The following is a 27,950-nucleotide window of genomic DNA, read 5'->3' as shown; positions in this document are numbered from 1 at the left end:
TCACTGAGCTGGACATAATATTCAATTAAACATAAAAGGTACAATTATGTTCTGCATTTTTACAAGTGGACAATTGTACCTTATGCACAAGATGATAAGTCAGAGTTACACATTCACTGATGTCAAACAATGCCTTCTATCAGCACAGAATTCTATTTCGTTTGATTCTGAAATTTAAAACTTCCCAACTTAATGTTTTTGGCAATATTTAATTCTTCAAAACTGCTATCATTAAACAGCTTAACAATGTAAGTACATAAATCATACTCGGGGGGGAAAAATTCATTGATTTAAAATTAGCGGAACTACTGGTACCAGCTAGTGGTTTTATGTGAAAGACCGTATATGCGTGACATTAAGTGCTATTTTTCCCTGGCTCTAAGTATCACTGTAACCTGGTATTCTCCCTCTTAAAATATCAAGGCAACATTAAGCATTAAGCACATTCTGCACCTCCTCCTCTCCTTCAGCTTGGGCTGAAATTACCTTCTTCAAAGAATTGAAATAGGATAGCCATTGCCTAAACCAGTTTAATTCCCCTAGCTACTTCAAACCATTATATTTCAAACCACTTCTATTCTTTTGAAAATATTATCTTCTCATTAAATTAAGTGCCTTATGGCCTCTTTAGCAACAACTGAATACATTAAAATGTAAACTCTAGTTCGTCAATCAATGGTGAGCGTGTTGAACCTTTTTTAGGGGTAGACCACAAAGTAGTAAAGGTAATCAGGTTTTTATGTGACTCCGCTGTTGTCTTACTGCTTAGCAGAAACTACTGATACTCATTTTCAGTCCTCCTGTATCAACGAGGTAGTGTTAACACAAGACTGGGCACTTTACTCGCTTCTACTCTTACAGTTCTTTACATGGAAGAAGAATTTGAAGAGAGGCTAAATGTTTAAATGATGTAAGGCTTACTGTACATACGCACAAAAATAAATGAATTTGCTCTAGTCTTTAAATTCTACCCTTTGTGCAGGGAATACGTGATCTCATCTGCCAGGGCATGCTGATCCTATAATTTATTGCTCTTGCAATCTTTAAAGATCCCACCCCAAGATTCGATTCGATGAAGAGGGGTCACTTCATAAAAGCCTAAAGCATTCCTACCCGCGGACCCATACTGTCGATGACTCCACAAAATATATCGAGCATAATATCTCTTCGAAAACAATTTTGTTTCTAATTATATCCAGTTCCATGTTACTATTTTCAGCAGCCACCTTCTTCTGCAAAACCTTCCTCACACCCTACCACAAAGAGTGAGCTAAGCTAATGACAATACCAGCTACCACAGTCTGAGTGCTAATTCTAGACTGTCATGCTAACTTCTCCAGACACACTTATCTCGTTTTAGCTTTCACTTTTTCATTATAGCCCAATTGAAACAGATAATATCCCCATATTTACATTAAAAAAAGGAGATCGAAGTAGTTAAGGAGTAAGTTCAAGGATAATTAGCTATCAAATGACAAAACTGGAACTTGAACTCAGGTCTCTTCTACTCAACAGACAAGGACGCACACCCTTTCTTGACAATTTTGCAAGCTCACAGTCCACAGGCAACATGCTTCAGGTGTTTACATTTTTTAAGGTAAAGACCTAAGTAGTCATGGGCATTTGTGTACGTGGACTAAGCAGATGACTGCCTCACATAGCATAGTTTGGGTCTTTGTGGAAATTTTCTAGTTCCAAGCAAGAACTACAACAGCCTTCTGCTAATATTGTGACAGTCCTGACAAACATCTATATTCAAGATTAGCCGAGGGAGGTAATCTTCCCACAAATCTGCTTTGTACTGAACCTGTGTTGTGTGTTTAAGAGTGAGCTGTGAACTCACACTCACAGGCTGAACCGCAGTGCATGTCCAGGCTTCACAAGGTAGAAGACAGGGACAAAGTCATGAATGCTTAGAATGTTTAGCAGGTCAGGCTACTGAACTGCTAAACTGGAATTCAGAATCATTGACAGGATGGTTCCACAAAGTGCTACACAGTCTCTCTGTAAAATACAGATAGAACAAAGCTAAGCAGCAGTAAAACCTCAGAAATATGATTGACGGTAACAACAGCCACAATCACAATTGTTTTCTCTGGAAAAGCAAACAATTCAATCTTGTGAAAGGGATGCCTAAATTCAAGTGTTAAACTCACTGTGGCCCTATTGGCTTATTAAGGGATAAAGGATATTAAAAATATTTCAGAAATCAATAATCTAGTTGCTAAAACTTCCAAAAAGTTTGAGTTCTGCCTGGTTAAGGCAGTATCTGCACTGGATCGGAATAACAATTCATTGGTTTAGCAGAAACAAGCTGCTGTGGTGATGCCAAGCTGATACCCTGGATCTATGATGCTTCATGATAAGATCCTCTAGTAGGAAGCCAGTACAATATTAGGTGGGGGTATTAAAATATCTTAATGGGAAAATGCCACTGCTGGTAAACTATTATTATAGAAATGCAAAAGAGCATACCACTCAATCACTGATAAACATCTCTACCTAAAGCAAATTTATTGTTTAAAAAAAATAGTTTGTATAACGTTTACTTCTTCTATGTCATGTGCTTGCTTAAGCACAACCTGCTTAAGAGGTTGATTTTACCTTTAGCTGAAGCTGTGTATTTTCTAATCTGTTTAGGGCAGCTGTCAAGTAATCAGAGCAAGCGGTGCCATTTTAATAAGGAAGTCTTTTAATGAAATATAATAGGTCACAAATACCTAATTTCTGCTCTTTACTGTAATTGCCAGTCTTTACTATAACTGCCACTTTAACAATCTTTTCCAAATGCTGACACAAAAGATGAACAAATCAAGGGTATTAGCATGTGTGTATATCTACAGCGTATTGCTGTCAAAGGCTGTAGCTCCACTCCCAACTCCAGCAGCTATATGAGGATCTGTTTCTTTTGATGGAGGCATCCTGTTTCAGGTTATGAATGCATCTGAATTAATCTCTTTTTCATGGCTACGTAAGCAAACACATACTAAAGAATACACGGGAGAAACGTTGACAAAGTTATAGCACAATGTGACACCTTCAGGAATATCACACTTTCACTGTGGAGGATTGTACATTTCACTACTTTACTCTTCTTCAAAAAATCCTCTGCTCCATCAGTTATTAGCTCACAATTTCAAACATTGTTTATATATAGGGCGAATAGCCTGTTCTTTAAATTTTTAAAAGAAATAAAAACAAGTACCAGTTTTGTATGCACATGCATGTAAGCTGCAAACATCAAACTGCAAGGAGTTGCTGCAAAACTAAAGGAGCAGGTTACAAAGAGGGAAAACACAAAGATGATTTCTTATTTTTAAAAAGCACATTCATTGTAACTATTTTACCAGAGTTCAATTTTAAGTTTATGATTAAAAAGTCTTTTAAAAAAACAATTCCCTGAAAACTTCTTCATATGGTAATCCTTTTACCTTTTTGAGCCTACTATTTCCTATATCGTTTTGAATTTGGTACTATTATTGCTATTTTAATATCAGAAGTCCTCTGCACAAACAGTAGTCGTTTTATACGAAGTTTGCCCATTTTTGAAAGGGTAAGCTCCCCCAAATCAAACTAGCTAACTGTGAAAAGAAAACCATGACAACTGTTTGTACCTCTTGCTTTATTATTACATCCGGCCTGGTCACTCTTAGAAATTCAATCTATTATGGTTGCTAGGAGTCCGTTGCTGTGCAACATAGAAGGGTATGCTGTGCTTTCAGGCTAAGGAGTGCTAATAAACCTGTAGGCTTCCCTCTAGGAGTCTGACCAGTGTGCTTAAAGGGCTTAATACTTTTCAAGAGTGATTGGCCCACAATTCAAGACACATCCTATTAAAAACAAGTCACACTGAGAGATTTCTAACAAAGGAACAAAATGCTAAACATACACAAATATTCAAAATGTATCCTCAGAATCCCTAACTAATTTGGTAAAACAAACAAAGAACAGATTATGATCTACATTTCAATTATACCACCTACCATCCCCAAGTTTTTATTTCCATATAGTCCCCTAAAAGGTTATAATGGACATAAATGTATGGAGAAAGTTTCAGGGGAGGAGAAAAAAAAGCAGTACTAAGTACCTTCAACTTTGATTTAAATAATAATAATAATATATATATGTATATATACACACACACGTATGTATTTATGTATATGTATATGCGTGTGTGTCAGATTTATATAAACTCCAATAATAGAAAAATAAATTAAAACTAGCAATCCAAAAGTACCTAAGTCAGTAAAACTAAACAGCATTCTTCCCACATCTCTGGGCCACAAAAAAAAAAAAAAAAAAAAAAAAAAAACCAGAAAAAAAAAACCATTGAGAAACTGAAGAAATTCCAAATTTCATTTTATTATAAAAACAGATAATTTTTTTTTCTTTTCACCGCTTTTGGTCAGTAATGATTTTATATTAATTCCAAATCTATTCTACCCTATCATATGCATATTCTAAAACTTTAAAGATTAACAAGAAGTTTTTCACAGAAATTCACTACAATTAGATGGCATTACTTGAATATAAATGAGAAGAAAAAAGATAGCAGAGTCTATCAATAAAATACTGCGACCAAATTATGTGAAAAATTAGAAAAGTGGGCAGAGAATAAGAGAGAGTTTCTCTGCACTTCAAAAGAAAAAACTGTATTGACTTTTAGTTACTTATATTTGATAGGCCTTTCCCATAAAATATTTAAGACAAAAACAGATGAAGTGGGTTTACCATAAAATACCAAAGACCATAAAGATAAACGAGAATAAAGTATGATTCTACAATAATCACCTTAACTATGAAAATTTGTCCAGAACTGTCTAAGGATATTTTGGCTATACTAACACTTTTGCAAGTTAAAAATAAAAAAAAAAATTTAAAGAAAGCCAGGAAACATCTTCTCTATATCCGTCGCAATATTTAGCCCCTCTATCTAACCACTCTGAACTGGGAGCACTTTTTAAAATAATCTGTCAACTGCGCTACCATATTCTTTTGTAAAGAGCCACCTGTCCTTCAATAGCTGTTTCTATTTCTTCTAGTTACACACCATAGGAAGCAGAGTAAAGGAATTTAACTGCTTTTTCTAAAGTACCAAGAAACAACAAACAGAGGAATGCAGAACAACTATCCAAAAAAGAAAGACAAAGAATCCAAAAATAAAGGAGGGCGGACTCAGGCCAAGAGGTGGAAAAGCAGCATCTGACCGAGGAACAGACTGAGGCAGGAAGAGAAAGGGTTGGCTAACAAGGGTGGGCACTGAAACAGCCTCTAAGTAAAGCCAAGCAGAGCAGAACAGAGCAAATGGGAGCAAAGAGACAGAAAGGATGACAGAGACAAGAATGTGTTAGAAAGAGATAACTGAAAGAAAATTTGCATAAAGAAACAGGGACTCATTTCACAGATGTGGAAAAAAGAAAAGCCAAACGTGAGAATTTTATATCCAATAATGTTATTTTCCTTGATCCTTATTTTGTAAGAAGGCGTGAATGCAACAACTCAGGAAAGGTTCTTAAATGCAGTGATATCAGTAACATTTATGATGTAAAAAACCAACTGATTAGTTAACTTGAAGACTCAGTTTTACAATGAAGTCATTTGAACACTTTCCAATTCTCATTTGGGATAAGAAAAATTTAACTTAATTCTAAAGCTGCAGGATCTAACATATGAAAACCTTATTAAAAGTAATAAAAATGATTTTCCCAAACAAGAACAAAACATGAAAACACACACACCACACGTACACACACACAGTAGTTAATAAAGTTATGACAGCCACATTCTACTTATGAGTTATATCGTTCACAGGGTCTGTGTTGGGCAAACGTGCGCATTTTTAAAGCAGCGATTTACTACTTGGTCAGCTGCTAGTCAAGTGTAGTTAAATCGTCCTAGAAGAATCTGTTTTGAAAGAATCAAAGTTCTCAACTGCCTACCTTAATACTTAGAATCCTGTCAGGCACTATTAACTAAAAGGCAATGGGGCAAAATAAAGAATAAAAATTTTTAAAATGAGAATGGATGTCCCATCACAGAAGTGTAATTGGAAAGAGCCTTCTGGTATTTATTGGTATTTTATGTCTTTAAAATCACAAAGCTGCAATAATTATAAAGCGTGGCATACTTAAGAGAAACCACAGGAGTATGCAACTCTAGAGAATAATGTATCCATCCACGGAATCAAGCCTCTTTTTTGCACAGACCAGTTTTCTACGATTTGCAACACCCTATCACATTTGATTTCCCCACACCCACCACCTTCCAAAAAAAAAAAAATCCAAAAAAAATCCAAAGATCCTCCATAAATGTTGAATATTTACTGAATTACGAATTTTAAATTTCATAAACTTTTTGTCAAGAATTGTAGGTTCTTTGATAAACCACATAATTAGGGTAGATAACCAGTGATTATAGGTTATCCTTTTCAGTACCATATCTTACCAATTACAAAAAGAAATCATAATGACAGCCATAAACGTAACATTATTGCTCCTTCCTGCTGACAGAATATTTCCCAAAATGCATTTTTTCATATTTCTATAATTTCTTTAGCCAAAGTCAAAAGGAAGAAGTTTTTTTTAAATATTAAAATGTATAAAAGGAATGTGACATAAACACCTGATTGGAAGAGTGGTTATCAGTTAAAAACATATTTTAAAACTTCTTAAAAACCACTTTCACTCTTTACCTACTACTACTCACTTTTATACATTTAAAAATTTGAAAAAAGGTATTGGGCCAACTGAAAAAAAGTTACAGTACTGGATCAAGTGATTTCTGAAATGCATAACTAAGGATACCGAAAACAAGGTATACTGAGGTACGTCCCATAAATCTGAGGGACAGTTTCAGTTGTATCACATTATAAATTCCAAAAACTTCAAAGACACATGTTTCACAGTTGGGGGGGGGGGAAGCAAATACACAGAAAATCATTAGAAAACCTAAAAAGAAACTAAATCGTCTTAATAAAGAGGTAAATGTTATGCTCTCAAAGAGCCCTAGCAAACTAACTTTGTGGGCTCTATGCTAAATTTGGAAGTTTTAGATTTAATTCCAACCCAAAATCTGAGACCAGAAATATAAAATATCACAATTCAGAATTTTAAAAATGATACTTGTCTGGAAAGTAACCTTTCCTCTTTTCATCCATCCCTCCGTCCACGGGACAGGATGACAGGACGTGGCAAAGCGGAGCAGCAGACTGACAATCTGAGGCTAAGCCTCAGCCTCCTTCCGCACTGCGTCTCTCCCCACAGGTAAAAAGTGAGGGAAATACTAACAGGGTAGGTGGGGAGTAATGAGGTATAGCTGAGGCAAGATTAACCACGAGTCGTTAACTAGCAAAGCAGAGTGGTGGATACATGAGAATTCTTTCCGTGATTTCATCAAACTGTTCTATGTTTGTGTACATTTAGATTTTTCCTTAATAAAAATGAGGGGGGAGATAGATGGGATAGTAGGCTTGCTCACACATTTTTTCATAGACATGGTGGCGGTACAGACAAGGGATGATACTAAATTTAGCTTCTTTAATTTTTTATGTATTTGTATTTTTAATGGTAGAAATACCAGGCACTCAAGTTCAACAGACTCTGGCCTAGGGTTGCTAAAATGTGGGCACATCTGACTCACTTGAGACTCGAATGCCTGGGTATATCTGCAAGTATAATCATTTAACCAGCCTTTCAGGATGGAAACTAGGATTCGAAATAAATATTATATCTATAATCATGTAAGTTCAAACAGAGAAAGGTAATTTTTGTTTAAGGTTCCACAGCAATTTCTACTTCCTCAATTTGAATATGTTAAAAACACCCTTAGATTAGATCATATTACATTATATTATATATTTTGTACCATCTGTGAAGTATTGCGATACAGTACAATAGCCTCAAATACTGTCAAACTGTACATTTCATAATGGATGACAGGCACATAATGCTGAATTTGTGACACTGAACTGAAATGGAAAATATGATTTTGACATTAGTACACTGAAAAATCTCATTCTAAAAATATCAGCATGACAATCTATTTGTCAAAATAACAGAATTCTAGACAACTTGCTTCCATTAGTAACTTTTATTTATCTAAATAACCTCTCATTTATGTCTTTATGCATATGCAAAATCTTACAAATAAGTTCAATTCATAAATCCATGATTAAAGATGACTAGATAATGACAGATAGCTATGCCATACGAGCAGTGACAGGCCAGCTCGGGGACACGAAAGAGCGTCTGAGCACAGGAGCCACCCATATGCAGCTTCTTCCTTCGGTTTCAATGAGCCACACAGGCAAACTGAGGGCATAACCAACAAAACCAGCCACCTGGCTAATTCTAATTTCTAGTTGCCTATTAATTGAGATTTTTTTACTTTTAATAGTTCACATGTCGATTCTTTCCAATTCTTTACGAACATATTTTGGTGATAGTTACAGGTGCTTCAGAAGACTCCAAACTTGGAAGCAGGTTAACATCCCTTCCCCCTCAAGTAAAAAACTAAACCAAACTGAATGTAGTTTTTGAAAGAGTCTTTTAATCTGCTTGTTTCCTTCTAGAAAACCACAGTTTTAGTCAATATACCTCAAAAGAATGCAGAAGTAAAAAGGCTACGTGTTCAGGGAAAGGCATATAAAAATATTAAAAGGCAAAAAAAGGAGAAACACAGAAGGAAAAGTCCTATACAAAGACAGATATAAGCAATAAGAACTCTTTAACACAGAAGGCAGTCAATATTATAAATGTATAAAGCCATGTTTGAAGAAATATATAAAATCTACTTCTGTCAGATTTTTTTCTCTGTAAGGTTTTCCCAAGCTTCCTATTTAAAACTGCAACCCCCTCATCACCTACCTTACTACCCCTCTTCCTTTCTTTTTCTCCACAGCATTTACAACCATCTACTATGATACTCATTTACGTTTCCTCTCCCTCATCGCCAGGTATGTGAGTGCAAGCTTGCTCACTGCTGTTTCCTCCACAGCGGTTCACTGCTCGGCCCGCCCTGCGCGTGCCAATATTTGCTCAATAAATAAATGGATGAATACAAAAAGTGAAAATGAGCTTGCACCCCTAAACTGATTCTAGCAATTGAAGGGAACCCCTTGAGTCTGAAGAGAGGGTGAGATGACTTCATAACTGGTACTAAATTCACCAAACTCATCAACTCGAGATGGTAGTGAATTAAAGTACACAGATTAAAAAGAGGACTGGATAGATTTGTAAATTACAGCTCATATAAAAACAAAGATTTTCCAGGGGAAAGTCTCTGTAGTAGATATTCAAACAAATAACTCTACCTTACAACAGAGCAACCCTTAGTGGAGTATCACAAACGCAGCCATAGATCTAACTACTGTAATAATAACATTCTGATGCCACCAGCTGCCTTGGGGTGAGCTTGGAACTCAAGTCCTGATTCTGCACTTTTGACATCCCAACAGGAACAGTGAAGTTAGGTAGCAAAAGGTTAAACTCAAGAGGTTTGGGGTATTCTAAGTAGCCCCCCCAAAATACAAAGTTCTCATAATGCCCCCCCACCACATTTCTCCCATAACAAGCAGCATTAGGAATTCCCAGGCCCTGCCACAACCAGAAAAAAGGAAGAAGGTACTGGATCCTAAAAGCCACTCACCAACTTCTGAAACTAAGAAATTGGTTTTACCAGACACTAAGGAAATCCCAAGCAAGTCTAAAATTTCATACACACACACACGTACAAGAATGAAATTCATATATACACACTTTGAAAAGGTAAAAGAAAAAGAGACTGAAGGTCAGCCGAAATCTACTATAAGATGATGCTGCATTTGTAGAAATATCCAAAATTCATTAATTTATGCCATTAAATCCATTTCTAAAAAATAGGAAACAAATCCACTTGGAATTTAAAAAAAAAATGCATTGCTCTGGTCATTATAAAATCAGGGCTAGACAAAATCATTAAATGGTTAAGCCTGTTTTCTCTAATTTGATTAAAGATGAAGATAATCTGAGGTTTAATAATCACTCACTGATTACTTCTACTAGGAAATGACATTGGGTTTTGTGCTGAGTTAAAGAAACTACCGTGTAGTCCTCTGCCTTCAGGAAGCTTACAATTTGGAAAGATCAACTATTTATAATAAAAATATAAATCACAATTCCCAATCAGTAGCAGGGTAAGACATTCAGTAGAAGTGAACTCATCAAGTTAGGAACCACTCTATTTTTGGAAAGATGAATTTAACTCAGGTGGGAAACCTATTCTAAGCAGAATAAAGGACTAGACTTAAGTTATACAGAAATGACCAGGCAGAATCCAGGTGACCGTAGGGGGGGTAGCAGCAACTGCTGCCACGTACTGAGCACGGACGTGTCAGACGCAGTGCCGCGTGCCTGTGTCCTACGGTGGAATCTTTAGAACAATCTTTGAAGGTGGATCTTATTAGCCCTATTTCACACAGTTTGAGTAATCTGCCTAAGCTGAAACTACGCATCAGTAGCAGAGCTGAAATTCAAACCCAGGACTGTGCATTCTGAAGCTCCCGCTCCTATCCAATTACGCAACACCCACACACCAGCCGGGGCCAGGAAAGAGAAGCTACAGAGCCGAGTGTTGAGTGTGAGGATGTACACTGGACCATAAGCTTCCTAACGGCACGATCATGGCTTCAAGGCACTCAGTGAATAAATGGTTTTGCAGTGTAGGCAATGAGGAACCCTAAAATATACTGACCCGAAGAAACATAAAACTCTGGGCTACTTGAAAACATCCCAAGCACCTTCTTTTTAGAGGATTCTATCCAAATTTAGAGCCACTTCCAGTAAAAATTTTATCCAGATTACAAATTCATAAAATATTAAGAATATATTCCGTGTTTTAGATTCTTCCTCTTTATAGCCAACAGACACAGCAGCCTAGTATTTACGTACTACAGTAACTGAATCTCTACATTCAAGCTTCAGTTTAAGACTTCCAAGAATCTAGCACTCTCTTTTCATCTGAATTACACTCTAAATATTTGTAGTTTTCCTCCCAACCAGTAGGTACGTTGGCAGATCAGGAATCCAGTTCACTCTAAAGTAAATGATTTAGATCTCCACCCCCCGCAAAAAACCCTTTTCTTCATTTACTATAAAGCAAATTCAATTTAATGCATTGTATTCTGAGTCTCTCAACTCAGATGAAACCACACATTAAATTAAAAAAAAGAAATTATAAAGACTAAGAATGAGGAACTCTTAGGCAAAAATGCAAGAGCTAACTAATATTTCATCATACCTTTGTTTATCATATCTCTTTTTATTGAAGGTGAAGATAAATCCAAAGGGAACAGTTTTACAAGAAAGGTTTGTCCATGGGGACTTACCTTGTTAAGAGCAAATGACAAATGGTTTTCCCCTATAGGAAACCTACTCCTGTTTTATATAAATGTATCCTTTCAGATTTGGTACCACAAATGAGGCTGGTAAGAGCATCAGGTTGCTGCTAGAAAGTTAAGTTGTCATTTTATTGGTCTCTCTAGGATGGATGGTTTCAATGATTAACTGGGTTAGCAGTCAGATTGTGCATCTTTATCACAAAATAGGACACCAAAACTACGTTCAAGTGTGAGCTCAGATTTACTTACACCACACACACGATAAAATAAGACAAAATCTTGGTAATTACTTATTCCTGCCAGTCTCCTACTATTAATCAGTAAACAACATATCCTTCCAAAAATTCAGATTAAGGAAATAGGAAGTCATACAATAGCATGACTGCTGCTGCCGCTTCTGGTTGCTATGGAATAAAGGGCAGTCCCTTCACATTCTCATTCTGCTGGTTCTCTTACTGAGCACTGCAACACCTTTAAAGCCCAGCCGGGCAAGTCTCAGCTTGTACCCCTGACATCAGCTGCCAACATTTTACTTTTGTTCTATATGAGTGACCTACAGGAACAAATGTTTCAGTTATTAAAATTAATAATTCGCCGGGTTTTTACAATGATCTTTAGAATGATTAGTACCACCTCACCAAAAAAAGTAGAGGCGCAAGCCCAGTGTGAGAATTATTTACACGAATACACTGATGAGGACATACATCACTAACACCCAGTACGGAGAAATCCAAGCATATATAACATTCTGTTTTTAAAAATCCAGCAAATACGGTATTTCCCCTTAATATACGGCCTATTTATGATTTGAAAAATATTTTAAAATTTGATTTCTATGTCGTTCTAAAACAAAGCAACTAAAGAATGATCTGTATGCCAAAACTTACAGTTGGAAATAATAAAAAAGTAAGATATTTATTCAAACCTTACAGGATGATAAAACTTTAATTTGCTTTTCCTACAAAAAGATAAAATAAACGTGGAGCACGGGGGGGGGGGTCGGCCTACATAACCTCTAAAGTCTGTTCCAACTTAAAAATTCTGATTCTAAAATAAAGCATCCTAATTATGTCTACTGGAATCCCACATATTTGTGCCATTTGGAAGCATGTGCGTAGCTCTAGTGACAGACTGTTTTACCACTTGAATCTCTCCTCTAAGCACCCTGGATGCCCCCTTTGGTCAGCTGTGCAGAGCCAGACATACTAGAGGGACAGAAGAACAAGGAAGGAGAATAGTTCAGCAGAAACAGGGAGAGAGGCTGAAGTTGAGCCCAAAGGAGGAAGACACTTATCATAGGGGGTTTGAGGCTCCAGCTCCACACCCAAAAGCTTAACAGGGTCAAGTTCTGAAATAACAATTCTTGGATAAAGCTTTTCTGTACATGGTGTTCTTCCAAATTAGAATATTAAGTTGTTTGCTCTTGGGGAGTTACTCCAATATAGAGCAAGTGGACCAATATTACATTTTTCACATTAGAAATGGCTGATTTTTAAATTACGTCTAGGACATAAATGGAGTAATCACATTTTTAAAAAACTTTTAAACACCAGAATAAAATTACCAGTGCTTTTACTGACACTATATTGAATGTAAAATAATAAAAAGCCAAATAAAATTATACTTTGATTCTGAGGTATCTAAAAAGCACAGAAAGCGTTATTACAAATAATGTTTACACTGATGTTGCATTAAATTCATAATAAAATCTGTGTAAGTACGAGTGAAATTAACATGCACTCCATCATTAGTTTTGCAGGGTTACGTCTGTTTCATTCAAACACTGGCTGATTAAGCTTTGTAACTGGCATTCTCTGGTATATCACACCTTCTATCTACTTTTGGAAAGCTTAAATATATGAGAACCTAATAATTTAAATGTTACTAGAATCTATAACTTAAGATGTTTCTTAATGGCAGAAAGAATTAACTATAACCCTCTGAGAAAAGAAATGGTAGTTTAGTTATGGGATAAGATCATTTAATTAGTGCACCACTTGGGATGTTTTATATCACGTTACCATTCTGACTGGCTAGTAGTCACCTGGAGCAGAAATATTTTAAAAGACTGCCAATATATTGTATTAAGTCACATACGTTTCTATGGAACCTTTCTTCTTCAAAGAGAAGGAAGAAAAAGAGGGGGAGGGCAGAGGGAGAGGGAAAGAAGGAATCTTAAGCAGGCTCCACACCCAGCACAGAGCCCAATGCTGGGCTCAATCTTACAACCCTGACACCATGACCTAAGCAGAAATCAAGAGTTGGATGCTTAACCAACTGAGCCACGCCGGTGCCCCTCTATAGAACCTTTTGGATCAGAGAGAAGTTTAGCAATTAAAGTTACATAACCAAAAAAATGCAGGCCTTACTTAATGTAATGAATTTACTTCTTCATGCCTTATTCATTTAATTAAATTTAAACAAAACGAAAACATCAGCTTTCAAATAAAGAGATTTAGGTCTACATTTTGTGTTGTTTATTAAAATGCCATTAATCATTGTTTGTTATACATATTAGTCTGCTCATTACAGAATAATTTCCAACATGAATAATGGATTTTGTTTTTTTGCTATAGACTCTAGCATTAGAAAATAAGCTTCTCTCATACCTGACCTCAGTCAAATAAACTAAGGAACCCTCCTCATTCCCTGAGGCAGTGAATCAGAAGACATTAAACTGCTTTGAATGGTGGCCTAAGTTAACCAGTATATTAGCTCTAGCCAATGGATGTCTCTTCCTTTATATTCCATTATGTCCATAACGGAGCTGCTAACTTTGAAGGGAGTATCTTAGCAGTTGGTTCTCTTCCCTGTGCAACTTACAAAATGCCTCTGACAGTTCCTCCAAATCTACCTACACACAGTTTACGAGAAGAGGGTCCAGAAGATTAACACCATTCTACCTCTGAGAGATGCACCTCACACAGCGGTCTTCCTGTGTCCTGCAAACACAAGCTGCTGTCCTTGTGCTCACTCCCTTTATAATGACAGGTCAGATTTCCAGTAGGAGAGCCTGGAATTATTAAGCAAATAACTGAGAACAAACTTCCTGATTTAGAAATGTTATTCTGAGAAGAAACGACATGAGGATTGATGAAGGTCAATCACTCTTAACTGTTCTGTCTGAAACAGAATGTAAGTGCTGTTTCAAGCCTCCACTGAGTCTTTCTTACCATTACAGTTTTCAGAGAAACACAGAATAAGGCAGGGTTCAAGTTTATTTCAATGAACAAATATTTCAAATTATATAGCTGTAAGAATAGAAGGTATTAATTGTTAAATATGTGTTCGGCATGTGGGGGTTCATTATACTGTTCTCTCTACTTCAATGTAAGTTTTTAAAGTTCCAAAATAAGGAAGTTTTAAGAATATATACATTTTTAGTATACAGTTTTATTTATTTGAGATAGAGCAAGACAAGTGAGAGAGAGAGCACCAGTGAGTGCATGGGGGGGTGGAGGGGAGAGCAGCAGGCAGAGGGAGAAGCAGATTCCCCGCTGAGCAGGGAGCCCAATCCGGGACTCGATCCCAGGACCCTGGGATCATGAGCTGAGCTGAAGGCAGATGCTTAACCCACTGAGCCACGCAGGCACCCCTGGTATACAGCTTGCCACTATATATTGGCTTCCCAAATGTAAACTGTTTTAGATACCAGATAAGCTAATGAGATTCCCATTGATTAATTTTGTATATTTCATATACTACTATTATAAAACTTTGTAATAATAAAATAACACAAGGAAACTCCGAAGCAACATCTCAACTTAATGCTTTTCTATATAAAACATTAAGTAAAAGTTAAATCCAAACAATAACAGTCAAAGGTCCCACAGCCTCATTACAAATATTTTCAACAAAATACTATAAATATTTTCAAAGTACAAGCATCCCCTATTAGTCAAAATCACAGTAAAGCAAAAACAATGTTCATCCAACAAATAATCTCGCCAATCAAACTCTGATTTACCCACTTTATTTTTATTTCTATTTTAAAATTCTCCACTAATTTCATCTAACTACATTTTCAATATCTCCTTTTTGTCCTTTTTGAATCCCAAATCTCATCTCTGTCATTTCTGTAGCCCTCGACAACTTGAAACCTTAAGAAATATTTCCACACAGCTGGGAATATGTAATTTTGGTCTAAAATCTTATTTCTCTCTTTTCTTTCAAAATACTCCTTAAAACCCAAAGAAAACCTGAGTCTTCAGGATTCCTAAATTAACCAAAATAGTACAGGCACTAAATACAAACTGATATAAATCTTTTAATTCCTCATCCAAAAATAAAGCTAAAGGGCAACGGCATAGAACTACAAGCTTACAGACAAATGTACCCAATCACCTGAGGCCTCTGCTAGCATGCTTTTGAATCAAATTTTAGATTTACCTGATTCACCCTCATTCTTACCCTATTCCTTCAGATCAAGGTGGTGTTCTGGGCATGGAGTGGAATCTCCTGGCGTTCTTTCTAAGGCTTATAAGCCAAAAGGTAAACTGGAACTTCTAAAGCCCACGTATAATGCGTCACAAGACTGTGCTGTGGGATTGGGAAATTCCAGACAGTAATGAAAATTAACAAAAACACAACAGAATAAGAAACTTATATTATCCAAGAAAGAAGCTTTTATGTCAAAGTTTATCCAGGGCATCAGGACTGGAGGTGAGTGAAGTTTCAGGATGGCTACAAGGAGCTCCTCTCACCAATACTCTGATCTACATCTCCAGTCCCCGGTCACTTGCATTTCTATCAAAACTAATGAATGCTCAAGAGAGTCTAACCCAAGCAAAATATTAAAATGCATCACCTTCCAATTTCAGAAACAAAATCCCACCTCACTTCTAAGCCATATGGCTCTCAAACCTTTGCTGAAACATAAATCCACATCTATTATAGAGCGCTACTCATTCAACGTTATTTAAAAGGTTTTAAATTTCAAAACTCGGCAGACTTCTAAAAATAAAGGAACAGATCAAATGTTGATCCAGCAGTATAATATCTTAATCTACTATAATTGGAATGAATTACAATTTTTGTCTTTAACTATAATGAATTCAACTTCAGCATTTATGGCCTTTGTTAACTAAAGGTAGCCTCTAAAAATCATCATAAAATGTGCAGCACTATTAAAAGTTGTTCCCCAAATCACACAAGGGTCATTCAAAGAACTTAAGTCAAATATTTCCCTCAATTTTCTTTGCCTCAAGAGAACAGCACTAGAGTGGTTCCTAATACTGTTACAAGATACATATAATGCAAAAACTAGTGAGCAAATGTAGTACTGACAGAAGTTCTGAAACACCAGCAAAACATACATTAAAACGACTTTCTAAAGACCTACACACACACAAACACACATATACACAAAACACAACATATAAGCTAAATTCTATTTTTCTTAATGTATGTACACCCTAAAACTATAAAATGACTTTTTAAACAAAATGTTTTAAAATGTCACTTAGAAGCATGCAATATGGCCTTGTTATAAAGCAAAGAATTCTAGCTTCATCTGTGCCTGTGTTAGTTTATCCTGTTGGGTTTTCATTATGCCACATCAAAACACATACTGTACATTTAAAATGGTAAAAGTGATTTTAAGACCACTAGAATAGTATCTTTTCATGTGTTTTTTTATTAATGACCTTTACACTGACACTTCGTTAAAACTCACCTCCAAGACTGTCATCAGACATAATCAGATGCCAATCAGCAAAAGCCTGATGTGACAGATTATACTCTTTGGTTCTTTAAAATGTCAGCCTAAATAGGAGGAGGGGGACAACCTAGGCTCTATTGCAAAAAATACACTCACAAAACAATCTACCCAAAGCAAAATGTGGAGAGTTGGATCGGAAACGTCATTTCCATTATCTGGCACACAAACCAGATTTTTGCAATACTCCTTTCTTTTATGCCTATCTTCCTAAAAACCTGTGCATGACCAAATCACAATATAGGCTCCCTAGAAGAAGATGATTGCACATCTACTAATGCACAAGGGATAGACATACAGATAGAGGCAGTCTTTAAGGAGAAAAGGATCACTGATAAATAGAAAGTAATAAGACCCTGTGCTCACAAAAGTACGTATACTCTGCACAACACGACAGCTGAAAAGCAAAGAGAAGTGGAAGAAACACTGGAAAACCTGAGTCACTTCTGTCTCCCCCTCCCCATGTCCACAGTTCCCACCTCAAACCCCACTCCCACCAAAACTTCACAGTCCGGAAAAAAGGGCTGGGTAAGTATGTAGTACACTAGTATTTAACAATGAAAACAGGATATGATTTCTAAATGTATCTCTTCTTCCTGCCTCTCCAGGAACCTTCCTCACCCACCGTCCCGCAACTAAAGCATAGAAGAAAGAAACAAGTGATAAGCGAGGACTTTCTAAAATGGTTTTGCATATTAAAATAAACTATGTTGATTGATACATTTTTAAGAATGATAGTCATGACATTTGAAATTACGAAAAGCTATCAAGTGTTGGAACCTGGACACGGTTCAGACACTTGAATATGTTTATATAAATCAATAAAAAACAATCGTTCAAAAATAGTTTTAAAAGCAACAATAATTACAATCTATTAATCTTCTGTACACTTATTAGATCGGTAAAAGAGGTGAGATACAGCAGAACCTAAGAGTTATCTTGAACTAATGCAAACTATGCTTCCGTCTGCAGTCTGCGATGCTCTAAAATCTTGAAGTCTAGTTGCCAAATTGACATTAAAGTAAAATTATACGAAAAGGCATACTTCTTGACCAAAAGACACAATATTTTTTCTGCCACCAAACCTGAATAAAAAGAATGCTTATTTAAGTATTAACAATATTCAGGGGAAGAAAGCAGTAAGTATCACTAACGGAAAAACAGCAGAGAATACGACTGAGTGTAGATGAGGGGAATGTTTCCCAGAGCAGGGCCCCAAAGCAATCCAAAGGCACTTGCCCAGACCCCTTGACAGGACTTTAGCTCTTTTCAAAAGCAGCTGAATAGCGTGAAGAAAAGAAAAAGTCAAGGCTATAATAACTGGGGGAGAAATGTTGAAAAATGAGATAAACAGAAACCTAAATTTTTACTGCCTCTGATGAGAGAGCTCATGCTATCCCCTCTCCTCCCTCCCTCCTTCCCTCTCTCTCCCTCCGTCACACTGCCTATCCACAGACTTGGGAAATTATGTCCAGTTTTAAATATCTCATTGGTGAGCAACAGGCAGGAGCCCCAACTGTCAGACACTTGTCTGGCACACAGACATAGAGGAGCTGGCTCGGCAGGAGCTCAAGCTGTGAGGCTCAGCTAATTCTATGTGGGTGAGCAAACCAGGGCACTTGGCCACAGCTCCCTATGGGGGCCACTGAAATGGTGGGACCTTCTGAGACTGTGACGTAGGTATGGCCATTATGCTTGACCCAGGCTCTGGGTTTTCCTTCTCTGTTGTTCTTAGCAGAAGAAAGAATAGGCAAGCAAAACGCCAGCCTCTCAGTCCATTGGTCAAGGAAACACCAATTCCCGGCTCCCTGTTATCATCATGTTTTTTTCCAGTGCCAATCTTGCCATGGAATCCTAGACTATTCGTGCTCAGAGGGCTTGAGAGATCACAGAGCCCTATTGTTTCATTTTATAGACAGAGAAACTGAGACCTGGAGGGTTGAAGTGAGCAGCCTAAGGTTTTACAGTTAGTGGTACAGTGAGTCCCTAAACAGACCTGGGTTCTCTCTTCTGTCCTGCACTTTTGAAGACTCTTGTTTCTGTCATCCCCCTTTGCTCGCTCCTCTCTCCATCCACATTCCTATCCCATGGATCTGTCTCCTCTCACCAGCTAATGCACTTTCATTTTCAGATGACTGCCTCACTCTTAGTTTTCCTGGGCTCAGCTCCTACTAGTCCGTCCCCATTTTTGCCTCGATAGGAAGGATCAAGAACCTCTGGTCGTCCTGGCCGAGCAAAGCAAAGGCAAGCAGTACTGACCGGGTATTACAGTGTCTAATAAAAGTAGTGAGAAAGAATTATGTAGGGATTAAGAGTCAGCAATGGGCAGACATATGTGATGTGCAAACATAATATTTTGGGGCTAGACGAGAGATTTAAACTAAAGAGCTTAGCCAGAGGCAAGTACCTAGCCAGGACTAGGACAGGAGCCTCCTGGAGCAAAATTGTGCGCAGGTTACATCATTCATGGAACAAGGATACATATTTGTTCAAGAGGGCAGTCAGACAGATAGAACCTGTAAGAAAATAATGATGGTATAACCTTGCCATCTAAGTCACGGTCCCTGGCTTTTTCCCCAAAAGTTCCTTTTCCAATGGGTGTGAAATTCACTGGGAAAAAAGCAGCGGAGGAGATGGCTGAGCTGAGAGCCTGCTACTTCATATATTGGGACTAATTGTCTATAAAAATAATGTAAAAGGAATCATATAATTAAACACTTAGCAGGAGTGGGGAGAACGAGAACAGGTAAGATGAGAGAGACAGGCAGGAAAGCCGAGCGTTACACGATGCTTCGGGAAAAAAGATGACCCGCGGTTTTGAGTCGACTTTCAACTGGGATATATAAATCACATTCCAGTTTGAGAAAGATCAGGACTAGCTAATCTAGATCTCTCTAAAATGGATTAAAAAAATCATTCTCAGTCAAAATGCTTAGAAGAAAAGATATATAGCAAATTACTAGATAGCAACGTTAGAGACAGTAAAGCAGCCAACTGTTTCTTTAAACATCTTCAAGAGCCAAAGAAAGAGCACCAAGATGACATTTTTCCTCTCTAATTTCACATTATGTTTTACTGCATGACATTCCAAGGTTACTCTATACCTCAAGATCGGGGTTGGCAAATTATTCCAAAATTACTTACTGCTACAGGTATACAAGTGGTGACCTCACACATTTTTCTACTCATAATAACAATTCTCAGCAGTGCATTATAAAACTGTAGAATAATTCCTCAATGAACTTGTCTTTATAGAGCTACTTATTGCCATTATATATTAAAGACTACATTTTACATAAAGTCTATAAAAAAGGCACAAAATGTTTTCAAATGAATTCATGTATAACAGATGTGAAAAGGAAAATATAAATTGTACAACAAAATGGACAAGAGGAATTGTAAGAGTTTATGAAATGTTGCATTATGAGTTCTCAGTCTGAGATTCCCTGGACCAGGAGACTTGTCCAAATGCAGTAAAAGAATGCCATTATAATAGGGCTGCAGAGTAAAACTAAAACATTACTTTGGGCTAACATGCTATTAATTCAGTGTAATAACAAGACTGGTTATCAAATAGTAATCTAAATTTCACAGTAATCTAAATAGCTTCACGTCTTTATTTTTAAAGGTAGGGGAGGAGAGATTAGTTATTTAATGAGTGTAGATTACTGGGCAGTATCTTTCAAAATTTAGGGCCCACTGAGGAGATAATCAGAAACATTTTAAAAGAACTCTTAGATGGCAAAAAGATTTAAAAAGGTATCTTCTCAGTAGTCTCTCATAGTAAGAATCAACATGTATTGATCATGTATTCAGTATAAAATACTGAGCAAAGCACAAAACCCTGTAGGGCAGGTAACGTTGATCTTATTTCTCAGACGAGAAAACTGAGGCTAAGTTAAGCTCAGTAACTTGTCCAAGGCCCCACAGCTAGTAAGATCATCTGAAACCTGACCCTAAAGCCTGTGTTCTTAACCAATATCCTTATCCCATCACTCCATTTAAATGACAAAACATATACCTATTTGGTACTCGAAATATATTCTCATTTTTAACTGATTTATTTTCATTAAGTACCTCCTGTACCTTGATATGAAATATAAAACTTCAAATACAAAGGTGTTAAAACAATCTCATATACTTTAAAAATCTTAATGGCAGAAACGAACTGGTAAACTGTAAGACCACACTGTAAAAGAAAAATGCCTCACCTATTTTAACAAAACTAGTGTTTAAAAACAGTTATTCTCTGATATCTCCGACTCGTGACATTCCAACGCATGAAGTACTAGGTCTTGTAAAGGGACTTATAAAAAATATCACATTCTGCTGGTTGTAGTTAAACGTGGGATAATAGTATAGATCAATCCATAAATCTGTTATCTGGAGGAAAAAAAACTTATATAACTGTATCTTTCTAATCTTACTTGAGAAAGACACTGACTACCACTGTTTCAGTATTTGTCTTTTAGAGTATATCCTGCCGAAGGAGGAAAGTCAATGATGCAAGAGGAGCCCAAGAGATTGGATTCAATGCTTCTCCATAAAAAATCACACTCAACAAATACTCAGATACAGAAAACAATATCCAACCATTTCTAGTTTGGAAGTATATGGCACAGAGTGAGGCAAAGATTCTAAAACTTTTCAGGTAATAAAACCAAAGTTAATAGTCAAACAAGACTGCTCCAACAGCGTCAAGTGGGGACTGAATTCTCCAGACGATTTTTTAATATTATTATTGTTGATTTAATTAGCCTGACAACTATTATTACCACTTATACTTTTGAGGTAGTTTTAAAAAATCATACTATAAAAGCATATCATTAATTATACCATATAAAAACATTTTAAGAATATACAATATATTGTTATGTGCCAACAATACCCAATCTATGGAGTACAGAGCCATACTGTCGAAATAGTAGGATTCTCAGGTTAACCTAAATTTTTGAAACAGAGATTGACATATCTGCGTAGGGAGACAATCAATGTATATACCTAAAGGATGAATGCTGACATTCAAACTATGCCAAAGTATCAAGCTGGATATTATTTTATGTTGTGCTAATATATATTATACCAGTACAGAGACAGGCTTTGGTACAAAACTGCCAATTAAGACTGCGTATTAAATTTAAACTCAACAGAAATAAAGCTATTAGATGCTTGAATGCATATATAATTAACACTTTTTCTTTAAATAAAAGTTCTAATCAGTTCACATTTTTAGTGATGATAATCTCATGTTGCAAACAGCACAGCACCCTCTGGTGCATCTGTTCTAAGATGTATAAAATTCCCACAAAAAAGGAGAGAACCAAAGTAAAGATGAACCTTAGAAATCAATAGGTTGATACTCTTTTATTTACTCCGGTACATATTTTTAAACATTAATGCTTAAAAACAATTTTCACTTAAAAAGACCACTAAAAATGTCATAGTAACAACTGAAGTAGGTCAGAAAAATGTTTTAATTTGAAAATATTTAAAATAATGAACAAAAACAATACTGGCTTCCAACGCTTATCATTCAAATTAAAAGAATGCTGTCAAAAAAAATTCCTTAAGGATGGTATGGCCAAAATTAGGTGTCATGTTAATCAAATTTCACTTTATTTTAATCTTCCTTGGCTTTTTGCTTCAGATAATTTTGACTGATTGGTAAAGTGCTCCTGAGTACTTTTTCTGGATTCAAATGGAATTTCACACTACTTTTAAGATTTTTTAAGTGTTTTATGAAAGGGTTCGCAGCTTATACAGCTTAAAAATAGAATAATCAGAAATAAAAGTTATGTTAATTATGAATCTTAATTTGAAGAGTTCAAAACTTCTACTTAAAAAAATAAAAACAACTTCCTAGTAAAATAATTAACTCCAAAAGTATATTTTACTAAGGACAAAAGCAAAGGATGCCACCTGCTTCAGACAGCCCTTTTGTGAACCACTGGAAGTCCCAACACAATGCACTAGAAATGAAAGTGACACCTGTTTAAAGCAGCCATCTGTCCCTAACAAGCTAGATTTAGTCAAATCCACTTAATCTTGGATTTCCAAAATATGGGAACACTATGCACCTGTGAACAGAGAGGCATTTAAAATCTGTTTTGCCATGGCCACTGGGAATCTATATCCAACAGTTAAAGGAAATGACTCCATTAGGGAAACTAAGTTGTTTTGTTTTTTCTTTTAAGTAACTGGAAATAGAATATTTTTCTCTAATGTTCAGCATAAAAACAAACAACCAGCAGACTCTTTTTAATTTAAAGGTTTACTTCCTTGAAGACTCTTCACAATTTAAAAGCTTACTTCTTTGGTATTCTCATTCCTTGTAACACAGTCTCACTATATATGCCAAGAACAAAGTAACATTCCCATTAGCCTGTTCAGGAAAGAATTTTTTTAACTCTTGTCATACACATGATGCTACATTCACCCTTTTAAACAGACACACACACACACACACACACATACACACTCTTACACTTTAAAATTTGAACAGCAAAATCATACTCCATCTACTAATTTCTTAAGTTGGAAATTTAGAGAAAAGCACTCACATCAGCTTTCTCAAGAATAAACAATGTTATCAAAAAGTAACATATCATCATTTACATAATACATTGAATCTATCTTGACTAATGATTCATTCATTTTTTAACTGCTAATTTTCTAATGGTAAAAAGTTTACCACACTGATTTTGTTTAAGGTACAAAATATTTGTTTAGGTTTAAAGGATGTTAAATTTATAAACTATGAGCCTTTTGTGAGTACCTGAGTACGAGATTATCTGAATACTACAGAAATACTGTTATTTTTCCAATTAGGCATAACTACCACATATAATGAAACATTGTAGAATGATGCACTTTAGGAATGCATTTTAGTATACTATCTTATGCATGTAAATGTACTACATAAATATACCTACACCATTTAGTGAAATTCATAGGCAAAACAATCTCAAAAGATTCAGATAGGCATTATGGCATACAATGAATCACAGATATTTAGCTATTCAAAACAAATTATAAGTAACTCCTACTTCATACTTTTTGTTTTAAAGCATGGCACTTTCACAGATTTTAATTAGTCTGAAAACTGAAAACACAGGAGAACGCCAATACATAACATAGTTCTTCCTAGGAAAAATATCACAGAAAGAACTAAATGCTACGTATTCATCCTTGTGTTAAATTTTAAAATTTATCATTATGTTAGTATTTCTGGTGATTATTTACTCAATCCATATGAATAACACTGACATACTTGAGCCCAAAGCATCTCTAACAGCAACTTTTATACCACCTATGTGCTTTTAAAAATGAGTAATAGAATTCAATTTAAGTTCTGTTCTCAGATCAACTTGTGAATGAAAAATCTAAATTTTGGAAAACTTGAGATAACTGTAAATGAGTGAAATGCCTCAAAAAAGTTCCTGGACACTGCAAATAAAAATATTAAACCATAACATTAAAGCATATAATCTACTCAGCTGAAAACCTATTATGTAAATGGCATAAGGTCTGAAACTGTCTCAAGACAGCAAAACTCCTATTAACTTCAGAGACAGTTTATAGGACCCAGGAGCTTCACCATCCAAAAGTGTTCAGGCATTTGACACTCATCTGAACAGAAAAAAAAATACAAGTTAGTATTAGAGATTTGCATGGAACCCAGGTTGGGGAATAAATATAAAGAATTTGAGTGCTCTGAGAAAGACTTCTTTCATCCTCAAAACAGCAATCACAAGGAAATGAATCGAAAGAGGAAAAGTTTTTTGAAAACCCCAACTCTTACTTTACAAAATATTAGCCTTAATGGCATTACAATTACCCAACCTGCTCACTGACAATCTCAAGAATAATTAATACTGTCACATTATTCACAGGCTGCTCCGTTAGGTAAATCAATATGTGTTTGCTGTGAGAAAGAAGACTGTTTAAATACGTATTTTAAAATTCCAAATTGGAAACTTCGATATGTGCAAATATAATAGCACATTATATCTGTTTTAGCACACATTCATTATCAAACTCTTTACCAATAATGTACTAATTAAACGTTAGGCTGAAAAACGAACAAATTTACAGGATCTGTAAAATTGGGTTACCTCTAGCCAAGAGCCCTACTACTTGGGACATAAGTATTCAAATCTACAGAGAAAAATATATTTTTAAAAGACAGAGTTAAAAAGAAAAAAGTTCTCTCTCCTCAGCAAGTTTAAGTCACTGTCCAAAGTAAACCAAAAAGTAAACAAAAAAGAATATGTTAAGTACACACATGCCTAGATCTTAACAACCACAAAGAAAGTGAAATACACACACGTTTCAAGTTGAGAAGCTTCATACATTCTTTATGAACAACTTGACTTCAATTTCAACTCTCAAAGGAAAACGAACAGAAGATGAAAAAAAAAAAACTCTTTAAAGTACTACAACTGTCGCAAATAACGTTGTAGACTGAGTTCTCACAAAGCTTCCTTATGCCCTTTCCCTATTTATCACACACAAAGTCTAACCACAATGAAAATTGTTAACACTCCACTGTGGGGAAGGAGGTTCATCAAAGTGAAATGGAACCTCACTACTACCCCTCCCATCTCCACATGAAGGATAAAGCACTGTCAATAACTACTAACCCAAGTATCACAGATGCCCTGCATCTGGTTTAAATCACAAGCACACACGCGCGCGCGCACACACACACACACCCCAAAAAAGAGAGAAAGAGAGAGGAGAGAGACTTGTTTTAAAAATCTCTTTTCCAGGGCACCAAAGAGCCCAGCGAAGAGGCCCCTGGTTTCAATGTGTGTGCAAGGGGTGGGGGGCTGATGATGGCAAAAGCAGAGCAGCCCATTTAGCACAAGGCAAAGAGGGGCAAAAATGAAGGGAATAGGCGGTGGGAAAAGTTCACCGTTGTACGAGGATAAAAATAACAAAACCCATAACAAGGCCCCACAAGTGCACAACAACAACAACAAAACACCACCTCTTGGGTCCCCCCGGCACGCTGCTGTCTATTTCGGTTTGGAGAGAAGCAGGAAACCAGCAGCTTTGGAAAAGAAGAAAATTAAAGGAAGAAAGAAAGCAAGCCTTATCTCTTCACCTGACCCTCCTCCTCTGAGCCAGACCTAGGGGAGAGCTCCACCATCCGCGTCGGAGAACTGTGGCTCCCTCTCCCGCTCGGCTCGCAGCCCCCAGCGCTCCCGCTCCATCCCTGAAGCGCGGCCGCCGAGGGCCGGGGCGGCGCGGCGCCCACACCCCCGAGCCAGCCGCGGCGCGCTCGGTCCATTGTAAACAAGCCGGGGCACGGAGCCCCTCGGCGGCGGCGCCGCAGCGGCAGCCCCCGGTGTCAGGAGTGAGACCCCCGCACAGCCACACTCGGCTCGCGCACACGGACACACACACGCACGGACACACGCGTTCACACGCAGCCACACGCTCCCACACACATGTAGAGACCGAAGAATATTCACCTTGGCTGTGGATTATTGTGGTGTTGTTGGTGGGTGATGGAGATGGTGGTGGTGGGGAGGAGGAGGAGGAAGAGGAGGAGGAGGAGGAGAGGAGTAGTTGTTGTTGATGGGTAACAGTCGCCAGGACTACGGTGACTATGGCGCTTGATTCACAAGGCAACGGTTGCTATAACTCACAAAAGAGAGAGAGAGGGAGAGAGAGAGAGGGAGCGAGAGGGAGAGGGAGACACTCGCACGGGGAGGGGTGGGGAGGGAAGAGGGGAGGAGGCGGGCCCGGCGAGCCGCCGGAAGGGGCGGGCTCGGCACCGTGACGGACAGCGCCGAACCCGGGCCGGGTTTGATGGGGGGCGCGGGGAGTGCGAGGCGGGGTTCCGAGGACGGGCTCCGAAGAGCTGCGCTTAGGTTTGACAGGGGCTGAGGTCACCCAAGAGTCCTCTCGGAGGTACGCTTACTACACGCGCTGATGAGGCAGCTGGGGGAGTGCAGGGCGTGGTGCGAGGGGTACTTTCTGCGAGGCGAGAGCTGCCAGTTCCAGCAGTCAGCTTTGTGCAAAGAAGCCCCAGAGCCGCGAGAGGGTAACGAGTAACCCGGGAGAGAGGGTGTTGAAGGCTATTCCAGACACTTTGTGGGGAAACCAACTACGGCGGGGAAAGAATCCACTTTGAAGAGCGATCTCCTCCCCCGCTCCTGGCACATCATTTCCGGGGCGGGGCGGGCGGAGGGTCCCGGATGTGCCGCCGCTCGCTCGCCTTTTTTTTTTCTTTTTTTCCTTTTTTTTTTTTTTTTTTTTTNTTTTTTTTTTTTTTTTTTTTTTTTTTTTCCTCCCTTCGTTTCTGAGGCGCCGGAGGTGTTTCCAGTTGCATCCGCCTCCTGGCTTCTAGCGTGCGTGGGCGCTTCAAAGGTCCGTGGCCCTCGCCGTACTGGAGGGTCCGAGCAGCCCGCGCCCTCCTGCTCGCGGCGCTCCGGCCCGCTCCCGCCTCCTGCGGCCCCGACTTTGGAGGAGCGCGGGCGGCGGGGTGTGAGCGAGCTGCCTCCGCCGCCATCTTAGAGCAGGCGAGCCCGGGGCGAGTGGGGGCCGCGCGCCGCCTCCCGCTGTCCCGCCGCGGTGTGGCGCGCGGACGGCCGGTCCCGAGCTCGTCCGGCCCCTGCTCCGGAGCGAGAGGCGAGGTGCTCCCTCCCTGCCGGCGGGGCGGGCGGCTGTCCTCGCTGCAGGAGAGAATGCTTGGCGGTGCCCCTCGGCGGAAGGCGCTGAGGGGTGGGGTAACTCACACCTGCCTGAGACAGCATCCCGTTAGTTTCTGACCCCCACTCCCCCAGAGTAAGGTGCTCTCGCCTCTTGAAAGCTGACCGAACCGGGATCTGAGCTCAGCCCACTATTACC

General features: G+C 37.9%; 1 protein-coding gene across 3 annotated transcripts in view; it reads right to left on the bottom strand.

Moving 5' to 3' along the window:
• Positions 1-26,813, bottom strand: part of RFX3 (regulatory factor X3) — a 275,646-nt gene extending 248,833 nt beyond the window's left edge. For 2 of the 3 annotated variants that reach the window (XM_034647224.1, XM_002919098.4), the window contains exon 1: positions 26,570-26,813. The gene's annotated coding sequence lies outside the window, so the exon portion shown is untranslated. Of the gene's footprint in view, positions 1-26,199; positions 26,322-26,569 lie in introns of those variants that run through there. The other variant, XM_034647226.1, reaches the window with a different exon arrangement.
• Between the last annotated feature and the right edge of the window lie 1,137 nt (positions 26,814-27,950).

The sequence above is a fragment of the Ailuropoda melanoleuca genome, chromosome 17 (assembly GCF_002007445.2).
Source record: "Ailuropoda melanoleuca isolate Jingjing chromosome 17, ASM200744v2, whole genome shotgun sequence".
Lineage (NCBI taxonomy): Eukaryota > Metazoa > Chordata > Mammalia > Carnivora > Ursidae > Ailuropoda > Ailuropoda melanoleuca.
The sequence above is the reverse complement of the archived record's forward strand: the minus strand, read 5'-3'. Positions and strand labels throughout refer to the sequence as shown.